Genomic DNA, 14,800 nt, shown 5'->3' on the forward strand with positions numbered 1-14,800 from the left:
ATGGACACAGAATTATACAAGTGTCTGACCAACACTAATTATTTTGGAAATGCTACCCAGCAGTTCCTATATGTTATGCTCTTGTGGTTAACTGGAAGTGCGTGCCCAATAATTAAGAAACAAAGCAGTATTTTGCTGACTCACAATGAGCCACCTTAATTCCCACCCCCCAAAAAATAACTTGCACATACACAGGCCCCACGTAATATTTAGTTTTCCAGAAGTTGTTCTTCCCTAGTGGTTTTAATTCTACTTATTTGTACCTATTATATTCAAGGTCAATCTAAATTTTAACCCTATCTTCCAAAATGCTCAACAGGAACTTGAATACATATTTTCTGTCATCCTAGTCATAGTCTACACCTTAATCAATAAATAACATTGGTTCAAGCAATTAATAAATCAAAACTAATGGTACAGAGAGGGCTTATGGGTTGGTCATGCAGATTATACAGAGTATCCAGTTACAAGAAAAACTGCTGTAAAACTGAGCCAACTGGCCCCACTAGGTGCTACCTCTGTGTTCAATGTTAGAGATATGAGAAATCATGAAGACATGGTCCCTGTCCTCCAGGAGCTGACTGTTGACTACATCCAAGTTTTCACTTAGATCCAGATGATTTACAGTGAAGACCATGGGAACATGCTTCCCAATGCGAGACTCACAAATCCTACCAACACGCCTGTCCGCCTGTAACCAGACCACACCTATAATCTCACGGTAGAAAAGAAATATGCTACAAAAAAGAGAGTATCCTCTGGTTAAAGAAATTTTTTCTAGTTTCAATTCTGTAATAAAACAGATATTCTTAGTGGCTCCAAGAATAAAGAATAAAAATGTCACTTTTTATTATTTACCTATATCTCTGCTACATATTATAAACCTGTACTCAGATCTATTTGTGTTCTGATCATGACATTTTATCATTGCCACCTGGCCCTTCATACGGTCCAAGAACAAATACCAACAGTGTAGGGGGCCTGTTTTTCAATGTACTGACCACAAACTGATTCCCTGTGATTCCCGAGAAATTATCAAACAGAATTTCACCTATGATTTTCCTAGGTGGGTGTTATCATTGACAGGGGCATTTTCCTTTTTTACAGACGACAGCTAGTTCTTTTCTAGCTCCAAGGCCTCTCATGTGTCACCACTGATGGACATGTAAAAAAGAAAGCCAGTGACAGCAGAGTGACTGCAAACATTCTGTGAGCAATGCAGAAAGAAAGTCGTATTCCTGAACTCATCAGGCATTCTCTGAGCCATACCTTCCCAACTGTGGCATGGCTTTCGAGTTTCCATCTTGGATTCATACTTTCCTAAAATTGTGGTCAAAAAGTGGAAAGCTATTGTTTTATTATGTAAAATATGTCAGGAAAAGAGTGACAGGCATGTTTTACTAAACTCTTAGGAAATTTTATTCTTATTTTGAAAAACCATTAAGAAATGAAAGTGACCTTTTGTTGGAGATACACACACACTGACATTCAGTGTCAAGAACAAAAAAAGAAAAAAGAAAACCAGTTACTTCATTGAACTTGGGTTCAAATTTCAGCCCCACACTGTAAGATCTATACGTGACTAGGTAAACCTCTTAAAATTCTAGACCCTCAGCTTACTGTCTGCTACACGGATATATCTTCATGGAACCATTGAAAGAATTAAATGGAACAATGCAAGGAAATCACTTCTTTCTAGTGCCTAAATGATAATAAATGGCTAAAAAAGAAAATTGGTATTAACTCTCCTACTATAATGTGAAAAATAAAAGCCCCTTTGAATTTGCATGAAGTGAGTAAATATAGCCATCTATAGCCATCTAAGTATTTGTAAAAGAGAAATCCTACTTTTAATTTACCAAAGCCTAACTTTTCTCATCCATGAATATGAAACCCTTGAAACGTGGGTAAGTGGTCTAACATATGAAAGGCTCTGTACTGTGTTACAAGGATAAGAAGTCCTAGGAGTCACTCTTAGGAAACTCTCTGGTAGGATACTATCCAAGTCATTTTTATGGGAAATTGTCAAAATTGTTGCTCAGGACAACAATACTGTGAACGATGAAGCAGCTACATGGCAGGCCTGACAAGCTCAGTGGCCTAGGGTGACCTCACAGGATGAACTGTCATAAATTCCTAACTGGGCAGGTCATGGTGGGTAATAACGCTCCAGAACTATAGCTTCCTTAGTAAAAGGTTCATCTTTACCTTAAGCAAGGCCTGTCCATTGTCCTTCTGCATTGAGGCTGGCACACCTTTGAACCACCAGAGTATCTTTTCAGACCCTCTCACAGGAGCACATGCAGCAAACTCCTCATGGTTACCACCTGCCCTCCTACCACCTCCATCTACTGTAAGTGCTAAACGGTAACTAACCCACACCCACCAATGTAAAGAAATACTGTATTTCGCCGAGTGTAATGTGCATGTTTTTGCCCAAATTTTTGAGGGAAAAGTGAAGATGCACATTGTACATTGGTAGTACTAATTCTGTTTCTATATAAATGTTTTTTATTCTTTTACTTATGCATTAAGAGTATAACTCTAGAAAGCAGTAACAATATCCATACTGAAAATAATACCCTTGAATATGATAATCAGTTTTGTTTCTAAATATAAGTAAATAAATAACTGAATTAAAAAATTAAAATGAAAGATTTTTTTCCTGAAAGTCTGGACTAAAAACGTGGGCGCGCATTATACATGGGAGCGTGTTATACACGGCAAAATACAGTATGTATCTACGCATTTTGCGTCTTATCCAATCCCCCAAATTTCCCCGCTTTGCTTTCTCTCCATTCCTTAATCCACCACCAGTGTATTTCATGTACCCTTCCTTGTGTCTTCTCCTTCAGTTCTACATCTATAAAAAGACCTGCCGAGGTGCCATTCTCCAGAACATTTTCTCAATCCACTGAGATCTTGCTTCAGGGCATGTACTGTGTTTGGCTCACATAAACTCTAACAAACTCTTATAAAACTTTACTGTGGGTTTAGATGCTCTTTTGTTGGCGATACTAACAGGCCTAGGCAAAACCACACTCGTACGCCTGTTTTTAATGCCACCCTGGCAATGGGGATGTACAGTGGCTTAGAAAGGAAAGACTCAGAAAGTAAAAGGGCTGCTATTGTAGCTTTGTGGCAACAGTCTATGAATGTCTCCCAAACCTGATTTCACATCTGAATACATCACAGAGAGCTTTTCAAAAATGCAGACTCCTGTGCCCCTTCTTCACACCCACCAAAGCAGAATCTTGGGATCTGTGTCTCTAAGGACTCTACCTGGTTCTTCTGCAGCCATCCTGACACCTAACTTGAAAGCTGATAGCTTAGAGAGGAAATGTGGAATAGAAAGGAATGTATTCACAGGAAAGAATATAGGAAGAAAATGTAAAGGATTTTTTTCTTTATATTCAACCAACTATCATTCTCAAGTCTTACATCTTTCTGTTGGTAAATCAACATCTAGTCCAAAACTGAGATCCCACTGCAGGGAAACAAGATGAATTCAACAGCAATGGTGAACTAATGACCATAGTTACTTCAACCTATATCACCCTGAAGGGTAGCAAGTCATGCAACCCCAAAATATGCCACTTGGAGCTGAAGGCATCTGAAAGATAGCAAGTGCAGGGGGAAGCTTTCTATGAACTCCATTTACCTGCCTGAAGAAGAGTCTCCAAAAGGAATCTGGTTGTTACAGATCCCTCCCCAGGAGTTTCATCAACCAGAGAAGAGTGACTCTTGTCACAGGAGAGACTAGAAGTCAATATCACACCCCAGAGAAACTTTGTCCCAAATTATTCTACCTCCCATCTATTACTCTAAGGGCCCACCCATTCATGTTTCCTATAAATTATTTCCTTTCCCCAAAGGGATCTATATCCCCTTTCCCTAGTATGATGGTATTTAATCCTAAAATCAAGCTACCTCGTGGGTTATCTCCCATGTATACATGAGATGTACCTGTTAATGAACTTCTGTTTGTTTTTCCTTATTCATCTGTTTTATATTGCAGGGGTCTCAGCTAAGAACTTGGAAGAGTAGAGGAAGATTATTTTTCCTCCCCTACAACCCAATGAAAGTTCTTTCTTAAACTCGTCTACAGCTTCTACAGGCTATAATTATGAAGCTTTCCCATCCAAGAAACCAACCTACAATATGATTTGCAAGTCAAAGCAGCCTTAAGTGGTAGTTGTGGGAACTAATTGCAGTTAGTTTTAATCTTTCTCAAGCATATTCATCTAGCTGCTTTTCACTTTGAGCCATCTAATGCACGTTCACTTTTGTTAGTACGTGGCTACCACAGCAAGATAGCCCTCTGCCCCCACAAGTGACCACGAAATAAAAGTATCCTTCAGAGTAGGGGTTGTTAGCTCCTACAACGTCAGGAAATAGGCAGATGAATCAGGCATAGTAAATGTGTACAAATAAAGATATTTCTATAATCCAACACTAACACTTTTTATTTCTAAGAGTTGAACTGACACTTGTCCTCTGTGGTCAGAAGACAAGGAGGAGTGGAAAGGACTCCAGCCAATCAAAACTGAAGATGCCCTTTGCCTTGGGCACTCATTGTCTTGCAGATAGTAGTTCTAAGCCAGTATGGCCAGCAGGCTTAAATTTTCTCCCCTGAGAGGCCAGAGCCTACTCTGGCGAGATTGCGGTGCCATCTACTTAGCTTACTGTTATTAAAGAATTGATCATCCTGCCTCATTAACCTCCCTGTTCGGGTCCCATGGTTAACACCCTGTCTTCTGGTCAGACTTTAGCCCTGGCTGCACCAACAAAAGTAATCTGGATTGTATGACAATCATGCTCCCAGTGTCAGTTTGTAAACAGAATCCCTGGTTTTAGACATTACCCTCCTAGACTGATGTTTCTCAACCATGAGGTAGATGCCCTCAAAATCAGCTGATATCAAGCTTCAGAATTCTCCAGGGTTAACAGCAAACATGTCACCCTAGAAGACTTTTGGGGAGAATCAACTGGTCTTCTGTAGTGCATGGGAACTCTAGTGAGGTGACTTCAAACAACTTAAAAATGAGAGAAATAAGGTTATGTTCTAACACAGGACTTGTCTGCATTGCCACTTTGTTTCTGAAATTCTACAGATGCAGCTTTTAATCTGATGGCACTAATTATGCACCCAGCTCCCACGGCTTTATTGGCTTTAAATCCACTTATTGGGCTGACTGCTGAGCCTTTTCACTAAGAGTTAACCTAGACTCCATGTTTTCCCTCAACCCTCCAACCTCGCATAAAAACTAACCAATCATCAAGTCCTGTGGATTCAATTTAATATTTCTGGACCCCACCAGTTCCTCTCCAGTCTCACATCCCCTGCCTTGGTTGGGATCCTCATCAGCCCTGGCTTGAACGATCCGGATGCTCCAGCACGGCTCCCATCTTGCTCACAACCCTCCCTCTGTGCCAGCCACTGTAATATTCTAAAGGAGAAATAAGATGCAATCTTAACTGTATTTGTTTGTTCCCCATGCCTGAGGTCTTGACAAAGAAACATAAATTTTAATTTTGCTCCCAAATCCCAAAACTTCACATGGTAAACAGAAAACTTGAAATTTGTTTTTCAATGAAAGTCTCTTTTTTTTCTGGCTCCATATATTAAGGTCAATGAGATAATGTGAAGTCAGTTTAGCTTCCTTACAAAAATTTGCTCAAGTTACTGATTCTGAATATGCAAAATTCCTAGTTAGGCAATATTACTTTTTTTAAAAAAGATTTTATTTATTTATTTTTAGAGAGGGAAAGGAGAAAGAGAGAGAGAGAGACAGAGAGACAAAGAGAGACAGAGAGAGGCAGAGAGAGACATCAATGTGCGGTTGCTGGGGCCATGGGCTGCAACCTAGGCATGTGCCCTGACTGGGAATCGAACCTGCAATGCCTGGTTCGCAGCCCGCACTCAATCCACCAGCCAGCCAGGGTGCAATATTACTTTTTAATAAAATAGTTCTCCAGATGAAAACTTTAGTTGCTCCACAGCATGTAAGCATGAGGAATAATTAAGTAAATTAGACAAAAATTTAAGTCCACCAGCCAATTTTTCCATGCAGTTCAATTACTACTCATAACTAAAAATTCTCATTAGAAAAATCTAAAAATGTAGTCTGATTTGCCACTATAATAGGCACACAACTTGAATGTGGTAACAACATACATATGAAGTTAAAAAGGTCAGTCACTACCAATTCGGCATTCTTGGTGGTAGGAACAACACGGACTCTGGAATGGGCTTGCCAGGGTGTGAAACCAGAGGGACTGGCAGATCAACAATCCCTATTTAAGACTTCACAAAATTTACAAAGATTGGTACTAAATCAATACCCTCCCCACCAAAAAAAAAATCCTCTAAAAGAATTCTGAAAGTAGTCAGAAACTTTTGAACAGGAAAATAAAATTTATAAGTATATGAATAAAGGCTAAAAATAGTCTCTAGTCTGCTAGAAAAATACTTGGACACAAAGAAATACCTTAAAGGGGGAATTCCAAATAAAGACTTACACATAAAGATCGACATCGATGGGGGAGGCCAGGGCCTGCTCAGAGAGATTCGGGGGAGGGCGGGGCAGGGCCTGTGTTTGTTTATTCGAAGATCTGTTTGGTCCATTCTGCTATACAAATAATTTCACAACCATTATTGTTGGAGGTCCATCCTCCACATTTAACGAATTATGTATAAAGTAAATAAATAGACTCCATAAACATTTTTGAGAGAATACAGCAGATACTCTGTAAAGCCCTGATAATAGGACACTGAGGTTTGAATGCCACTGCGTGAATTACAAAGTACTCCCACATGTAATTCTAAGTGTGCAATCGAGATTGCCACTAAGTGCATCTTCCAAAGTTTGCTTTGAGATTGTAAATCAGAATCATTAGGCATGTGTTTTTACGAATGGCAAACTATGCTATTCTTAACCCACTTGTACTGGTCTAAGGATTATTAGGAAATTATAATTTCTCTCTCACAGAGATTAACATTTGAGCTGGAAGCCTTTGAACTGGCAACTCTGCTCCTGGAGAAATAGTGTGAACATGCATGACTATGTTAAAAATGTGTGCTTACTTCGGATTCATTTTTAAAAGCAAAACATTATAAACAACCTAAATTCCCATCAATATCCAGTCTTCATTGGTTAAATACAGTATGGCCTATCCAGTCAATGGAATATTACATAGCCTTCGAAAATCATGACATAGGTCTATAGATATTGACTTGGAAAAGTGACCATGACACACTATAGAGTGAAAACAAGGAGGTTACAAAACAGAAAATGAGCTCATGGATGTAAAATCACATGTGCATATTTATATGTATAACAAGACGTCTAGAAAAAGTTTGCCAGAACGTTCATGATTATCCCTGAATTGTGACGCAAGAAACAGATCAGAGATTCTGCGGGGCAGTATTCTTATTCAACCAAAAACACTTTCTCCCCAAACTGGAAGACATATCAACATATCAAAAGATATTTTATGGAGATCCAGTTACCAACCTGCCCTCCTCTCTTTTCAACGCCAGTCCAGGCATGATGTTGGGAATCCAAAAGGTGAAACTGGATAAATTCCCATCCTCAAAGAATCATGAGAAAGAAGAGCAAACAATGCTAACTATTTATAACAAGGCCTGGATGGCATTTCTGTGAGAAGAAAATGGGACCACTCCTCTGAGCAAACGCTGCCAGCTCCATGCTAGGGCCTACGGCCTGGTGAACGGAACACCAACAAGATGTCAGTTTGCGCTTTCTCCCTTGGACACACACCTTTGGATCAGCATGAAAACAGCACAGCCACACACAGCAGCCTGGGTCAGCGCTCACTGACATTTTTTAAGTGCATGCAACATGTAAAAACTTAAATATAGTTTAACTCTTTAAGGAAGGAAAAGAGGGAGCTCTTTCCACCACCAGGTTACCAAGTGCTGTAAGACTTGGCTTCCTCTCCTGGTATATACTAACCCTCCTTGTGTAGGAGACACTATGTTCACAGGATCCTCCAGGCCAGTGACTCACATCTGCCTCAACCATAAATCTTGACTATTTTGATCTCCTCTTTCCTTGTGTATATGTGTAGTAAGCATATTCTTCTTGTAAGCTTAATATCCAAAGGACAAACCCTGCTCTCCACCTAGACCACAAGACCTGTGTTTACACAAGTTTCCTGGCATTGTCAGGGGACTCTTTAACCTTCTTGTCAATCAATCACTACATCCTAACTTTAACAAATGCTACAACAGAGCCAAAAAATACCATCACCAACAATAAAAGACAGCTGCTGGGAATATGCCATCTGGAGGATTTGTTAAGGTGAGATGGAGATTTCACAAGCATCACTCACTCTGGGGGATTCATTCTATAAGAGAAGCTTCACATTCACAGGTTTAAATTCCAAGGACCAGTTAGGTCGGCTCCAGAGAAGCCATATACCAATCCTACAGTAGCAGGTAGAAGCAGAGTATCAAAGGGAAGGGCAGGCTGGGATGCCTTTCATTGAATTATGACAGGATCGTTAACCCCAAATGTGAGGCAGGCCTTAAAAGCTGAACTTAACTATAGCAAATAAAAAGCAAGGGTTGTTAGAGAACATGAACCCAAAGGAGCTGGAATTGTTGGCATCTCCCAGTTCCTGAGTGCTTGTGTCACTGGAACGCCCCGCAGCTGGCTGGCAAACTAAGACACAAGCTGCTGGCCTGGGAGCACTGCTGACAGCGGACAGCACTGGCAGCAGACAAACGTACTCCAACCGAACAGGACGAAAGCCACATGAAAATCGACAACATGGAAATAAACGTTTAATCATGTGCTGCGGTCTGTACTGCTTGTTTCTTCTACTTACACTGAAAATAGAAGGGGCGGGGTGGGGACACGGAACCCATATGTGAAAGGAAGTGGAAGTTTATAACAGAAATTATAAACTTTAAAGAAGACCAAACACATCAACCACTACAAATAATTAATTAATTAATTAGGTAATTCTTTAGCAAGCATGATACAAGCCTTTATCTTTTAATTTTAATACCATATATTTGTTGATGCAAACATTAGGTAAATTAATTCAGCTATTTCTATTTTAGAACAGACCTGGAATTTAACACTAAAAAAAATAAGCCTTTAAAATGACCCTCCATTTTTTAAGTATATGAAACATATAGACAGTATAAAAGATAAAACCTAAAATATAGTTGAAACAAGTTTATATATTTTCTAAAAACCTAAAAACTGGAACAAAATTTCTAAAAATATTCTCTAAATCTAACATCAATTTTAAAATGATATTTCCTACTTGGATTCCTATTTGGAGAATATCATCAGTTTATAATTTTTTTGAGAGCGCTTAAAAAAGTTTCCTGTAATTGATATCTTATCAGTGTTATACACAGTAATGAGGGTTAGAGAAGAAATGTGACCCATGTTCACATACTGATTCATACCATGTCAATTTAAAAGGCAAGGCTCTCTGTCCTCCGATGTCCCAATTTCACAAAAGAGATTTTCGGTAAGTTCATTAAACTCTTCTATCTGATATGGATCTGCCAAGTACTGTAACTTCAACTTTACTTGGTCTCCCCAGTCATGGTCAACTTCATGATTCTGTTCCTGGGCTGTATAATCTGAACAGTGCTGGCAAGATTCCTGTGCAGCCGCCAGAAGCTTTCCCTAATGTTGCCTCAAATTCCAACAGGAGGTGCATTTACTTAGATCTGAGGCTTTGGCATTTGAAAATCCCCATTGATATGTACATACCTGGGGGAAAAGGGCCAGATTCCATTCTACAAATAAGGAAACTATGGTTCTAGATCACACAGATTTTAAAGGGCAGAGTAGGTATTTGAACCTAGAAAGTGTGATTCCAGGAGTCTTTGCTCTTCCTATTTCATTAAAAGAAATGAGAGTGGTAGGAAAAGGTGAGGTAGGAATGCACTCTAGGCAAACGGAGATAAATCTGCTCCACAGTTCCACCTCTAATCAGCCACGCCTTCTCATGCACAAGAAACTGTTATCCCTGACCAGCAGCTATGAAGATAAGGAGTCAGGCTGTAGTCTGAAGTCATTCTTTGTGGTATCTGTTCATCTTGGGTGTGCATGTCGTGCTGTGTAGCTGGCACCGAGGATCACGCAGTCTAGTTAAAATATATCTTGTTTTACTTCCACAAATAAAAAACTGGGGAGATGAGAATACGTTAGCAGTGAGTCTACAATAGACCTCGGTCTCCATAAACAGGGCAATACCTGCAGAAGCCTCATCACAGCTGTTCGCCACCCTCCTTTCGGGATGGCAGTTTGCAACAGGAGTCAACTCCTGGGAGGATCTTGGATGGCTGCCACCAGGCAGTTTTATGAACCTTGTAGGCTATTATCCAAACCGGAAAAGGCTTAACTATAAAAGGCACATATTTCAAAGGTTTCTGCTGGTTCTCAAGGGAAACTCCTCTTTCCACTTCCTTTGCTGTATTGCCCCCCTCCGGCATCTAAAAAACACACGTGAAGCCTCCTGTGACCCCCTCCCTCACATTCCTTCCGTGCCCTCTATCTCTGCTGCCAGTGCTTCAAGCAGCCTAAGTGGCTTGCCCAGCAGCAGTGCCCCAGGCTTTGCGATTTTAAAACACTCAGCAAGGGGAATTCCATCCACTTGATTTTATTGTGAAGGATCTCAGCAAGACCTTCCAAATGAGCCAGCCAACCACTGTTCGTTGATAGCTTCTCGGGCCCTATCTGCCAGCAGCTTATACTTCAGTGCAAAGGCATGGGCAAGTTAGAATGCTGGCATTCGTACCCTTAAAAATTTAGTATTCATAGCAGTGAGTGATCTTGGTGGATGTCTATCTCATCCAACTTTCTCCCTTAAATCATAAGAAAACACATCCAAATGCTAATTCCCAAATCATATCAGTAAAGAGTGCCAAAGTCAAGATTAGCACTACCGTTGCTCTCCACTCTGCTGAATGCCCTTTGAAGTATCAGTTATGACAGCAGCCTCCAGTGTGTGGAAGGTGAGAACAGGCAATATGTCAGGAGGAAGAAGGAAAGAGAGAGAAAACATGGCTTATCATAGTTTTATTGTTTTTCTTATGATTTGGCACAAAATTAAGCACTGGGCTAGAATACCTCTAAGTCCACAGATTCCTCAATTTTTGGCTATCAACTTTTATTCTCTTGAATTTTCACAGTTTATATTTCCTCATGTGGCTGCTGCAGCTGATAGCAGTGGTGGCCTACCCAAGTTGGAACAACCTGAACCAGTCCAAGAAGCACAGAACAGCTTTGGCCAAGTTCCAAGCCACAGGGCTCCGTGCTGACCCCAACTAACAGGAGCCCTCCTGCAGTCTCAGTACTCTGAACTATTGTAAAGAGATGCACCCTGGGCAAAGTCGCATGTCCATTATCAGTCTGGGAATTAATGCTCTGGCCTCTGTGGTCTCCTGAAAGGACATGATAACCATGCCAGGAGCCTGGACCAGCTGTTGTAAGGGTTTCTCAGTACCTAGTCTAGGCCATGGGAAACACAGGAACTTGTCGAGCCTGAGTTCTTTGGAACTGTACCCTTCAGCCTCAATACAAAAACACCACCAGGTGCCTGCAATCTGTAATCAGCGCTCTATTAAAATGCTCTTCGAAATGCCAGAATTATCCTGAGTTCCACACACAGCTGTACAAGGTCCTGTTGGGTAACTGAAGAGTCTTTATAGGTTCACGTGAGACTCCCCAGAAGCAACAAACTAGAATGCCTTGGTTAGGACCCAGCATCCAATCCACTCTGAAATCTCCATGAGCAAGGGATGGGTGGGTAGGCAGCCGTCCCTGTTGTAAGTGCTGGGATGCCACAGACCAGCCTACAAATCCAGGTCAGACTCAAGGTCCATAAGCAAATGAAAACTCTGCCCCATTTAATCAGCTCTTCTGTCATTCAACGTCAAACCCTTTTTTAATCAGCATGTTCCAGAAAATAACTAGCTTCTGACCTAACTAGCTGTGCAGTGTTCGATAGGGAAGAAAAATCTATCTATTGAAAACTACTCTAATAACAACTCAGGTTAACACTAGTACAAGTTTATGGTATTATGCATTAACAAATTACAGAGATGTTCAAGCACATCTGATCTGGCTCTCTGTCCAGATTCTGGGACCAAGGCACAGCAGTCACTTCTCCCCTGTCCCAATCCTACAGATGTTGGATGGTGAAAAGAAGGCTAAGCTTCTCATCAGATGATCTGGGTCTGAGCTCTGACTCTGCATTTACTTGATGAATAATTTTGGGTAAAAGTCTACATCTCTGAGAGCCGTATCTCCATCTTTAAAATGGGAGAGTGCCACCCACTTCATAAGACTTGTAAAGGATGAGGAAGGAGGTTATAGAAATCACCTTGCACCTGGGATGCCCTGGTCCTCAAAAGGCAGACAGGTACGTAAGCGTGTCAGCTTATAGCTGAAAAATGCATATGCACATCACAGTGTATTTTCCAAAGCTTTCCTCAAGGGTCATACTATTTCATCTTCAACTTGTGAGGGAAGGAAGGGGGTACTGTCATCTCTCCTTGACAGGTGAAGAGGATGAGGCTCAGAGGAGGGACCCACCTTGATGACTCCACTAGACTTAGTCAGAAAAAGAGATGGATTTTCCTCCTGCAATCCTGTCCTGTTCCCAAAGCACCCCTTTGCCTTACCATATGGAACTGCCAGCTTAAGCAGGAAAATAATGACAGAGCCAATTTAAGTCTGCTCCACTGTGGATGGAGCACTGTTACCATGGGAGATGCAGTGTAGAAATTTAAAAAAGGCAAGGGCAAGGGCAAGAAAAGGTAAAAGGAGTGCACAAGGAGCAGAGCAGAGCTGGGTGAGACACAGCTTCACCCATTCAAGGTGCGATGGGTCCTAGACACAGTCCTTTCCCTCATGGACCTTACAGTCTGGGTGGGGTGGGAGGGGAAGCAATCAACAAGCGAGCAAATCAGGGCAGCAGTTGAAAATAAATCAGTTTAGACACATCCTGTGGGTTTAGCAATTAAGTAAAGTGATAAAGAGTATAGTCACTATCATTGACCACTAACTGTCAGGCAGGAAAATCAAATAATGTGGAGCCAAAGCTCTCCAAACCTCCTAAGTAGAAATTCATCTAGTTTTGATGAATATTTCTGTCCTAACAATATAATGTTTTTTATTGTCAGCGGTAACAAGGAATTTCACCGGAAGGGACAGAACCTTCATTCAACACACACTACAGAGTAATTACTATGAGCTGGGCTTTGTGCAAGGGGTGGAGATTATAGGCAAAGTAGACATATTAAAGGAAAGCAGTCTAGTTGGAGAGAAAGACAAGGAGAACAGGCAACTAGCAGACAAAAGAAGGAAGTCAAAGCTGCTGCCCGACAGCAGTAGAAGATGCAGATACCTGAATCCTTAACAGGGGTGCCCAGCCTGTGGCCCATGGGCTGCATGAGCCTCAAGATGGCTATGAATGTGGCCCACCACAAAATTGTAAATTTACTTAAAACCTATTTTTTACTCATTAGTTTTTGTTAGTGTTTGTGTATTTAATGTGTGGCCCAAGACAACTCATCTTCTTCCAGGGTGGTCCAGAGACATTGAAAGGTTGGACACCCCTGCCAGAGGCTGGTGATCAGGAGACACTTGCTCTGTTCAGCCTATCCTTGAAATGTAATTACAGACTGTAGTTAGGTCTGCCTGCACAAATGACGCAGGGAGATCCGCGGCCCTGAAAAGCCATGGACACTGTTGGCACTGAGTGAGTGACCAGTACTCCACCTGGGATCTGCACAAGGGGTGGGGACCGCTCTAGCTCCCTAATCTAGGAAACACAACAGACACCCTGCGGGGATACATTTACGCACACAACCTACACACTTTCAGAAAAGCAAGAGGGAACTCTGGGTATGTGTATGGAAAAAAGAAATGGTCATGGAGAAGCTACTACAGGAAAAAGGTATCTGAGACAAAAACATAAATTCCTCAAATGTCTATTTGGTACCAACTACTACTGGGGGATGGGGAGGGGAGATGAAAAGAAAACGCTTTTAAAGTGTTCATCCCCACCTCTGCACCGAAGTGGGAGTGGCTCGATCTGAGGTTGTAAACAGATAGTTTGAAGGATAACTTTTCTTGACTCATGCACTTTTAGAAACATATACTTTATGTAAAAAAGAGTTCCAGTTTCTCTTGAAAGTTGGGAGGATCTGACAATATAAGGCCTGTGTGCCTACCTCTGCCCCATCATCACCATCTCCTCAAGCAGTCCACAAATTCACCAGTGCCCACCACTCCTCATTTTATTGCACCAACCAAGGCTTAATGAAAACTGACCATCATTCAAGTTGCCCTGTTCTTCTTTTATGGGGCCTGTTAATTTAGTCCTGTCTGGTTACTGAGTACGAGGAACCTGGTGTAGATACTAAATGAATTAGCCTGACTAGAAAAGTTGTAAGAATATATAGGGAAAAAGGAGAACAGTTTGAAAAAAAAAAAAAGGTATAGTCTAATGGGAAAGTAAGCAGAGATCAAGAAATCATCACGTGAATTTTGGGAAATTAAACTGAAGGCATGAAACAGAAAGTGCCAAATGTTCGTATCACATAGTCATTTTAGAAGTTTATAAACATTTTGTGTTCTCAATTCCTACAGGCCAACTGCTTTGAGAAAGTGCTACCAAACAGGCTCTGGAGACGCAAATAAGGTGAAATGTGGATGGTGGAAACAACCTTTTAGAGAATACTTCAGTTATATTTATTAAAAGTTCTGGAAATAGGCATCACAGCAATTCTGCTCCT

The 14,800-nt window shown here is 41.1% G+C and overlaps 1 protein-coding gene across 3 annotated transcripts in view; it reads right to left on the minus strand.

The window, feature by feature from the left end:
- Positions 1–14,800, minus strand: part of STXBP6 (syntaxin binding protein 6) — a 243,206-nt gene that overhangs the window by 167,078 nt on the left and 61,328 nt on the right. The window lies entirely within an intron of this gene.

The sequence above is a fragment of the Phyllostomus hastatus genome, unplaced genomic scaffold (assembly GCF_019186645.2).
Source record: "Phyllostomus hastatus isolate PE091 unplaced genomic scaffold, TTU_PhHast_1.1 phas_contig_348, whole genome shotgun sequence".
NCBI lineage: Eukaryota > Metazoa > Chordata > Mammalia > Chiroptera > Phyllostomidae > Phyllostomus > Phyllostomus hastatus.